The sequence below is a fragment of the Trachymyrmex cornetzi genome, unplaced genomic scaffold (genome assembly GCF_001594075.2).
Source record: "Trachymyrmex cornetzi isolate Tcor2-1 unplaced genomic scaffold, Tcor1.1 scaffold147, whole genome shotgun sequence".
NCBI classification, from domain to species: Eukaryota; Metazoa; Arthropoda; class Insecta; order Hymenoptera; family Formicidae; genus Trachymyrmex; species Trachymyrmex cornetzi.
This window is the reverse complement of record NW_017296059.1, coordinates 3246057-3256574: the sequence shown is the minus strand read 5'-3', so window position 1 is coordinate 3256574 and position 10518 is coordinate 3246057.

Genomic DNA, 10518 nt, shown 5'->3' with positions numbered 1-10518 from the left:
TTGACGTTCCGACGGACGATTTTATCATTGATAATCTATGATCCCGACGTCATCGCCATTGAAAAGCTTCGGATATTGATTATTCGATCGCCGTTAGAATACGGCAAGGTCTCGATAATCTAACGGGGTTGCCCTTTTAACCGTAGATATTGAAGATCTCAACCGAGAAGGATGATGATAGTCGTTTCTCCATTGAGATAATTACAAAGTTATTTAGTATTTACAATTAGAAGGTTCCAGCTGAAGCCCCGAAGATATAAATAAATATTTGAGACTTACGTTTCAATTAATTTTAAACCGCCTTTTACCCAAAGGGAACTTTTATTTATCGTTCATTTGTCAAGATATTTAATGCCGAAGATTAAACACTCGAGATGAGGGATGGCAACGCGGAGGATTCTCGCTAAAGAAAAATCGGGCCTGAATTTATCATGGGGGTACACGACTGGAGGGACATTCTCTCTCGGTGGTTACGCTCTGTATGTATTTGACAGGGTCGGTTTTTTCGAGTAATTACACCGTGCCGAAGCATCCGCGAGTCGTTCGCCGCCGCGCCGGTACGGTCGACGCGCGGGATGCGGCTAATTTATTTTCGCCGTCGTTGGAAATTAGCGACGACGTACGGACGCTCCTTCCTCCCGTCCTCCTCCGGGCGAAGTTGTTCCGGCGCGTCCGCGAGAGTCAAGGGAGATTTATCAAAGCGCGCATCTCGCGCGCACCTCGCAGTATATTTTTAAGATCGTTTATACACCGTCCATGTACACGGGGTCGCGCGCCGCGACGAAAATTTGTCGTTGCGCCAAAAACCAAAAGTGAACGTCCCGAGGCCCCCTAAAAATACGCGGGGAGCATCCTCCCCGCCCGGTTCGTGCACCATTTCCGTCGACTTTCTCGCGAGTGCTTCACCTCCGGTGAACGATCGTTTTGCACGTGGCGACGTGCTAGTCAGAAAAAAACGCGAGAGATGTTCTATTAACGCAAGCCGGAAAATGCAATTATTTCACTTTCGTATTTCCATCGAAGGACGGTAGGATTTTCGTCGATGCTATCCGTCAAATAAATTATCATAAACATAAATAAGCGAAAAAGGCCAAATTTGGTCAAAGTGATGGGTCTGATATAATAGATACATTTTTACGTGAATTTTATAATTTCCAGTTCAAGCTAACTGCTCACAAATTAATTTTATTGATTAAGAAATAGCCTAAATCGAAACTGGAATCCGTAATATTACAAATTAAATTGATAAGTAATTTAATAATATATATACTGATTCTAATGAGCGTTTTTTAAATAAGTTGGTGGTTTAAAAATCCGCAAATTTATAGACGTACAGAACACCCCAAAGAAATTTCAATTTTATAGTCATAATTTATACAATTATGCCATTATGAGATAGTAGAATGTAAAAATAATAAACTTTAAGACATCTAAGTATCAGTAATATAAAAAACTTTTATTTTCCTTTCCCAGATTTTAAATTATATTTCGGATGTGTAGTCACCTTACCCACCCACTTAAAAATTAAAACACTGTAAAGAATTTATTACGAAATATCATAAATATTTAAAATGTCAGAATTTTATTAAAATTAAAGACAAAAATACATAGGGAAGTAGGAGTCAGCGCGGTACTTTGTGCGCAAATAATAGAAAGTTTAATAGTCCATATCTGATGACAATTATTTTAATATGTATCTCCGATATAATATATCGCTCGAATATATGAAACAATAAATTTGTTCCTTGTCAACCGCGGACAAAATCGCAAATGTGGGACGCAAGTGGAATCGAACTCAAATCCGCGTATCACGAATCGACCGCACTGATCGTGTAGCCATTATGTGCCACACGCCATTTGCGATTTTGTCTGCGGTTGACAACAAACAAATTTATAGCTCTATATGTTTAAGCGATATATTATTATCGGAGATATATATTAAAATAACTGTCATCAGATATGGACTATTAAACTGTTTATTATTATGCTTGCGCACGAAGTACCTACTTCCATAATATATCCTTGTCTTTAATGTGTTAAATATCGAGAAGTCCTATATTAATTTCTTTCATTATTGTTTCATTAAAATATTTATCTAAAAATAGTAAAATATCAATCCCAAATTTTGTTTAAATCCTTGAACTAAAAATAAAAACTACAAATAAAAATAAAGCCATGAAAAATTAAAATTCTTATATTCATGATATATGCAAATGAAGAAGCTGTACAGATCTAAAATTTTGTTTGAATACTTAAATTGTATGTGTGAAAATAAAAACTATAAATGAAAATAGAATGACGAAATATTCAAATCTTTTTCATCTATGGAAACAAAAAGATTGAAGATAGAGCAACGAACAGAGGAACTTTCTTCAGAAAGATTGCTATAACGATCGTTGGCTTTGAAAGTTCATTGGTCTCGATAGGCATGATATTTTCGATTGGATAGTCACTTCTGCTATAGAAACCCGCAGACGATCGCGAAGTGCGTGGGAGGGAGCATGAGCCGGGTCGTTGTTTCTCCCGCAATGCGTTTCACGGCTGCATATCGCATGCGATTTCGTAAGTAAATAGCAGGGCATCGAGAGCGCCGGACCCAAGTCCGGGTCATGAATCGAGGATTAATATTGAGCCAGCGCTCAACTTTGCTCTCGCGAAACGGCCAGCTAAAGGTGACGAAGATGTCGAAGAAGGGGGACACCGAAGAAACGAACGCAAGGTGAGCGCGCGAAGAGCGGATCGTTCGTTATTAATTAGTTGGCGCAATAGGTCGAATCGTGCCGCTCATTGTCGTTCGACGGGGCACGACGCTACTCCACATTAAGTTTGAAATAATGTCCGCCTGGCAGAAGGTTCGCGATCTCCCCCTCGATCAACCTCGAGCCTCTCCATGGAAATGTCGGCCGTCGCTGCCAAAGTCGTTATGCCGTTTTATCCTTGAGCAGTTTGCCTCGAGTCAATCGCTTTAATATTATACGCACATGGGTCTTAGATGCCGTTATAAATAACCGAGTGCTCGAAGCGGCACTTCCACAATCAACGATGTTTATCTCGGTTTCCCGATAAAAATGCTCGAAAATATAACTACAACACGAAGATTAGAGCGATTCCAGACGAATAATCGAGGGGAGAGATGATTATCAGTTATGATTTTTTTCAGCTAAAACGATGTATGATTGAGTAGTGAAATATCGTGGTAATCAATTAAAGTTATTGCCGCCACTCAGCCTTATTGAATGCATTGCTTTAAGTAAGTGTTTTAACCTTGACGGATATACATGTGTTTCAAAACTTATGAGCTTTCATTTCAAAATTACGTTGCAGAAGAAGAATATTGCATAAACGAAGAAATCAGACTAAAGATCATTAAGAAGACAACGATAAAATTTGTTGCTTTGTGCGAAAAATATGCAAAACTTACGAGCTTCTTTCATTTGAAAATTACGTTGCAAAAACCGAACACTGTAAAATGAAGAAACCAGAAAAAAGGATCATAAAGAGGACAACGATAAAATTTGTTACTTCGCGCGAAAAATCCGCATTAGCATAGTTTGCTGATATATAATCGGCTTTTCTCGGCGATATTCTTCGGAGATAGATTCCGAGATAAGAAAAAGATCGCGAAAGGAGAGAGAAATGGGAGAGAACCGACGAGCAGGACGACGCGAGTTTGGACGACGGTGCGTCGCGTTCGCTGGAACTCGCGCTATATCCGATCGGGAGTGTGGGTGTAGGGTGTCGCAACAGTATTGCCTCCATAGTTATGTCTATGCTAGCCCAACTAGTTTCGCGGGGAAAAATTGCGTCTCTTAGTCACAGCTTGCGACACCGGCTCGTGCGGCGTCCTGCATGAGCGAGCTCAAGTCCGGGGCTTTGCGTGTGCGACCCACTTACTCGCAGACTGAAGTAACTTCGATAGGCATATGTATGTATGTACGTATGTACGTACCTCTACGTATCTGCACGTATATAAATAAATACATGTATTTTTTTTAAGATCTTCGCCAACGATTACTACGATCGTTAAAATTGAATCTCGATGATTTCTCGCATGGAAAATTACATTTGGAAAAATCGTACGTACTTCAAATTATGAGATACTAATACCCGTATTCATAGTCAGGCCTTATATATTTAAGGCTCCCTTAAATTTATCTTCAGATGCTATACGAATTATTTTATTGGCTACTAAGCATCTGAAGATAAATTTAAGGAAGCCTCAAATTTATCTTCAGATGTGCTCTACGAATTATTTTATTGGCTACTAAGTATCCGAAGATAAATTTAAGGAAGCCTTAAATATAAGGTCTGACTGTGAATACGGACATAAATCTCTTTCAAAATCTTTGACACAGTACTAGAGGAAATAAGAAAAAAAAAATGATTTATACATCTCTTGGAGAGCAGTTTCATTTACTAAAACTGTTTTTGGACACCAACCAAGTTGCATTATTCAATTGGTTCAAGATAACAGGAATTTCTGTGAAGTTTAAAAAATTTTCTCTTTTTTTTCTACTTCAGTGAGCTTCTATTTCTCGAAGCTCATTATTCACAGGAAATTATTTTAGTATTCTTTTAACTTAATTTTTTGTAAATTACACCAAATTTAATTATCTTGATATGTCGACACACACACACGCTAATTAGCATAGATTCTACCATTTTCCTGTGAAAATCATCTACATTGCAGACAGAGATTCTTAGAAATGTTAAGCAAAATGTCTCATATAATCTTTCGACGAAAACTACTGCAGAGTTTTTAGAATGCCGAACCAAATCCATTACTTCATGACTATTACTACAAACGTTAAAAAAACGCCTCGTATTAATCTTTGGACGAAGACTGCGTAGTTTTTTAGAACATCAAATGAAATCTTTACTTACTTCACCCATGATCTATCCCACTTTCCTGCTGTCGCTTACTTATATTTTAATCTTATCATTTTATATTTACCAGTTACTTCACCGTTCGTATAAATCATCCTTAATTACATAGCCATCACGCCATCGTAAGTCGATTTGCGCAGATATTCGATAAAAGAAAAGAATCAAATGTAATAAGGAGAGGAGACGTAAACAAAAAATTCGTGCGATCTCGTCATATCTGGTTAAGTGGATGCAATTTTCCAACGCGCGCGTACGGATCAGCAGCGGCTCTCGGCGTGAGCTGAGATTATTATAAAAGGCAAGTTCATTGTTCCGACCTCTTTCTCCGTCAACTCGCTACGTTTCTATCGTGCTTTCCTCGGGCAATAAATACGCATTTGCCGCTGATATCGGGCCGTCCCGCCTCGCACGGCTGATTTGTTCGCCGTACTCTTATTGCGCGATTACTAATCGTGCAACAAGAAAGTAATGTAAACACCCCGATAACGTTAATTTATAGTAACCGCGGCCGTTCGCTGCCGATCGAGGATAATTTATGCAACGGCGCATTTATGCGCGCCGCGCGTATGTCGCCATACGCGCGCGAGACCCACAAAGAGAATCGACTCTATCGTCTCGATAAGGAGGCGATCGTGGCCAATAAAATCGACGAAGACCGTTCGTTCCGCCGACACGGAGCGTAATAGTTTTCGCATATACATCCGCGCGATCGATTCCGAAGTCATATGAAGAAAAGGATGTAGATTGCCGAGAAAGGAACCTTCGTTTCGACCAATTTCTAATACGCTTTCGAAAGCTCCGATTCACGACGCTCTACTGCAATTCTGGAACGTGCCGTTTGCAACGTCTCTTATGCCAAACATTGCAGATAAGAATTCTTTAATGGACTTCGTAACTCTTCTCTTTCTCTTTTATCGTCGTTTTATTAATCTCGGTTGTCTCGTTCTAACTCGAGTTCTACTTCAAATATAGAAGTCGATAAAATTAATCTGACGATTATTAATTCATTTTTGTGAAATTAGTCGTGAAAGAAAAGAGATATCGATCGCGGCGATTAATTCTAGTAGTTTTAGTGAGTATATATATAATTCTCTCAAATTATATTGCCCAGCGTTTTCTAACTGATCTAATCGCGAGTTATAATAATTGACTAACACTGATTATATTAACCGAAGGACATCGAGTCCCGGGGAATTTAGATTAACTCTCTCTCCCTCTCCCTCTCTTAAATCACTTAATCTACAACTATCAGCAATTAAAGAGTTTCAAGACGACACAGAGGCGCAATTTAGAGTTAAGGTGGCGATACACGAGAACCGCGTGGAGGGAAAACGGCGCATCGATGGTTTTACGACGCACAGCAGCTTATCATTTCATCGGATCGTAGATGGGGGTTTCTGGCTCTCCTCTTTCTCTCTCTCTCTCTCTCTCTCTCTCTCTCTCTCTCTCTCTCTCTTTTTCTAGTGCCCGCGGCGGGATTACTTCTCTTAGATCCACACACAGGCCCTTGTCCCAGCTCGTACACTACCCGGACCAGAACCGTATAGGTAACTACGCGACGACGTCCGCCTGCCTGCCTCCTCGAGAACTGGTTTCGGTGCTCGTAAACGTGACTGCACCGAAACTCTTTGCCCGCTTGAATTTTATCGGGGGCGCATAAATCTCCCCGGCGATTCCGTCCGCTTCATTTGAACCGAGAACGTATCCCTTCATCGCAAAATCTTCTCACAACTGCTCTCTGCGCGTTCGGCATTTTCCTCTTTCGAATATTTTGCGCAAAATCGATAAGGATCGATTGCGCGTCGAACGTTTTCCTCCGATTAATTTAATCTTGAAACTTGAAACCAACGCGAATAGAAAGTTAACCGTAAAGTTCGCAGCCGATAATATAATAACGCACGAAGCAGCTGTGTTTTCTTAGATATAATTTATCTTCCCTGTGTGTATAAACGCGCGAGTTTATCTAGTAGCTTACTTAATTACACGATTAAAGCGTTAATCAAACGATTTTATGTATTATTACTACACTTTTCACCATCATTTTCCGACCTATCCTTTCATCTCCGCACGACGGCCTCCGCAATTAGTGACTTTGCGATCTTTTAGTGAATTTCAAAAAATTCTGTAAATCAAACAAAATTGGGAAACACCATCATGGATATAGATTCCGTAATAGTAGCGAACCGATCGGTCGTTCATATTGCATATGTACATGTCGCAAATGCGATTACGAAAACACCCGCGAGACCAGAGAGTAATAATATTTCTCGGAAGGTATCCCACACTTCGGAACACGATTGATAATTACGACCGTTCGAAAGATTGCGTTGGGTCAGTGAGCGTTGCGTTTACAACGAGAACGTGGAAACGAGACGATGTACTACTTTATGGCGACCGTATCGCACCTTCGACGGGAAAGAGTCGCAGCAGAACTACATATTATTTATTTATCCTTAGAATTATAGGATAAATATATATAGGCTGCAGACGTATCCAGTAATCAGCCTTCCAATCAGATAAACGATTTAAACGTTACGTCTGCGTTTTTAACGGTGCTCTGTTATAAAGATAGTAGCCTTGGAAGAGATTGGGAATGACCGATTGATGTTTTGAAAGCTGTGCTTAAGCCGTGGAATCTGTCGTCTTTAAGATTCATTCTGAACGACTCTTGGAGCGTACTGAAGCGATGAGTATTAAGTGCGTATGTTGTTATTCTCGATGCGTTCGCCTGACGACGGATATTTGGTGCGCAGGACGGATTAACCGAGGAAAGCTCGTTCTAGGAGCGCGAGTTTAAAACGGTACTTACGTATCTCTCGCACGTGGTGGCACATTTTTGGCACGCGACTCGCTCGCAACTCCCTGCACCCCCCGCTAGCACTCCCGCGAAAAATCGAATATCTCGTTTTGCGCGGATGTATTTAGTCCAAGAGCGAGCAGCTTCTTTTTTTCGATAAGCGCGCCGCTCTGTCGAGTGTGCGTTTAGCCTTAATGCTATGGTAATCTCTTATTTAAATTGTACACTGAGAGAAAAAAATGATTGGAATAATCATAATTTAATTATAATTTAGAGTCATTTTTTGGGACGACCATAAATTTATAATTGTTTTGATCATATGAATTATAGTAACTTGAACATTGAATTATGTTCATAACGACCATAATATGTATTCATTCGACTAATTGTACGGTTATCTAACATATAAATCATATTTGCATATAGTAAATTATACTATAAAATGTTGTAACTGTACATATATATATATGTATAAGGTTTTTGTTACTAACATTATAGCAATAATAACTATAAAAATGATGCTCCTAACTATAATTATTTTATCATGTAATTATAGTCGCAAATACGGATATACTTTTCCTTCAGTGTATTTTCTAACTTTCAAAACATCGTTGTATAGCTTTTTAATAGATACTGTTATTCTATTGCACTATATACGTAATTATTGTAATTTTTTTCTACATATAGTAAGCAGATATCTGAAGAGATACAACGTCTTTTCTAATGCATTCACGATTTAAAAAAAACTAATTCTATATACAATTAATGTACATAGTTGAATAACTCTTATAATTGAAATAATAGAGAAGAAGCATAGACAATTATAAAGGTGATAACTAATTTTCTATGTAGAACTAATGTATATAATATATTGTTCAATAAAATATTTTATAGTTGAAATGACTTAAAATAGTTTATTCAACTATGTACATTAATTCTATACATAAAACTTGTATAGTTGCCACCTTCAGTGGTTCGTTTTCTTTTCAAAATACATATAAAGTTAACATGCTTGTAATAAGATAATGTAACGAGATATATATTGTTTTATATATAATAAGTAATAAAAAAATTGTAATAAAATAAAGGAAGAAATGAAAAAGAAACATTCTTCAAGTCGCAGTATGTGTCGCGGATTTCAAAGTATGGATATAAGTACTTGGAAATCTGAAACGAGTCTCGAATTAGTAATTATTATAAGATCAATTCATCAAATTAAGAACAACAATCCATACATGTCGTAGCTACTTTGCGTGTTAATCTTTCGATTTAATTTTATTACGTAACAAGTCTGACTGTTGTAAAATGTTAAGTTCGCTCTGGATTACACAAGAAGAGAAAAGAGACCTCTAAACATTCTTTCGTTTCTCGAGACTGTAAATCCGCCACTGGACTCCACGGTCCGATAAACCTTGCTCCAAAGCACACGGCCGACTCGGAGCAATGGAAGATGTCCGCGGGTACGTATATATACGCACCCTACCTGCCTCATTAGGCGTCAACAATGGCATAACAAATCATGGAGATTACAATCTCGTCTACCCGGCCGCGTTCGGCAGACCGACCGGCCGAGTAATGCGTTTATAATTATTTTAAATCACATTTTTTCTTCTCTCTCCCTACCCCGGGCCTTCATTCCACATCGTTCGAAGTACCGCCGCTTCCGCCCTCCGCGTTCGCTTCCCCTTCCCAGCCCTTCAATTCAACGCGATTTCCTCTCTCCTTCTCTCTCTCCTTTTCGTTCCTCTCCTGTTTTCTCTACTACTTCGTGCGGTCGTGCTTCGAATATAAGCATACCCCCCGCTCGTAATTTTATGCGCCGCCAGCGCAGATTTCTTAAATGATATGGAAGAGACGGAAAGTACGAGTATAAAGTGCGAAACGCGTGCCTGTTGTATGCCTTAACCGTGCTGCTGCGTTTATGTCACGGGCATAGCTATTATGTAGCAGGATTATGGGAAGCTAAGGGAGCCTACAAGTTCATTCCTCCTTTTCCCAGCAGAAGGAGGAAAGCGCGTGATGGACTTGATATATGCGGAGCCTCGAGCGTGAAAAATTAATGGATAAAGGAAACGTTTGAAATTTTGATTATTAGGTGAGAGAAGGACTCTGTGGCCATTAACATTTACAATTAATATAGAGTATACAGCGATACTAGAGAATAATATCACTCAACATAATAGAAAATATTCGAAGCGTATATCAAGAAATAATTAAAAAAAAATTTTTAAGAGTTTTTCACGGAGAAAAACGTTTAGTTAAATTAACCGGAATTCTGATGGAAAATGAACGAATTCTAGTTAAATCTATTAGAATTTTATTTAGTTATTACATCATTTAATACTTAAAAATGAATTTATAAGTGACAAATAAGATTATTATGATGTCTTTATGATATTATTATGATTTCCGATGTGTCCTACTTGGAGAACATCATTACATGAGGTAAACATATTACACGTAACTGCTAATAAACACATTAGATGTATATATAATAATAGAGAAATAAAATAAGACTAAGATAAGATAAAATAATAACAATGAAATAAAATGATAATAATAAGAAAACGAAATAGTGGTAAAGTATACATGTGCACGATGTGTAGATATGTGAACGCAAAGGTATGTGTGTGTGGGTGAGATTGTGTTGCAAAGAAACATTTTTGATTAATATACGATTTAGATTTGATATAATGACAATGTAAAAATTACGTTTTCCAAGTTATGGTTAATCATTAAAAAATCACTTTAAGAGTTACTACAATATCATCAATTTAATGATTATAAGCATAGCTAAAAAAATACACTATCACCAAGTAAGTCTAACCACAATT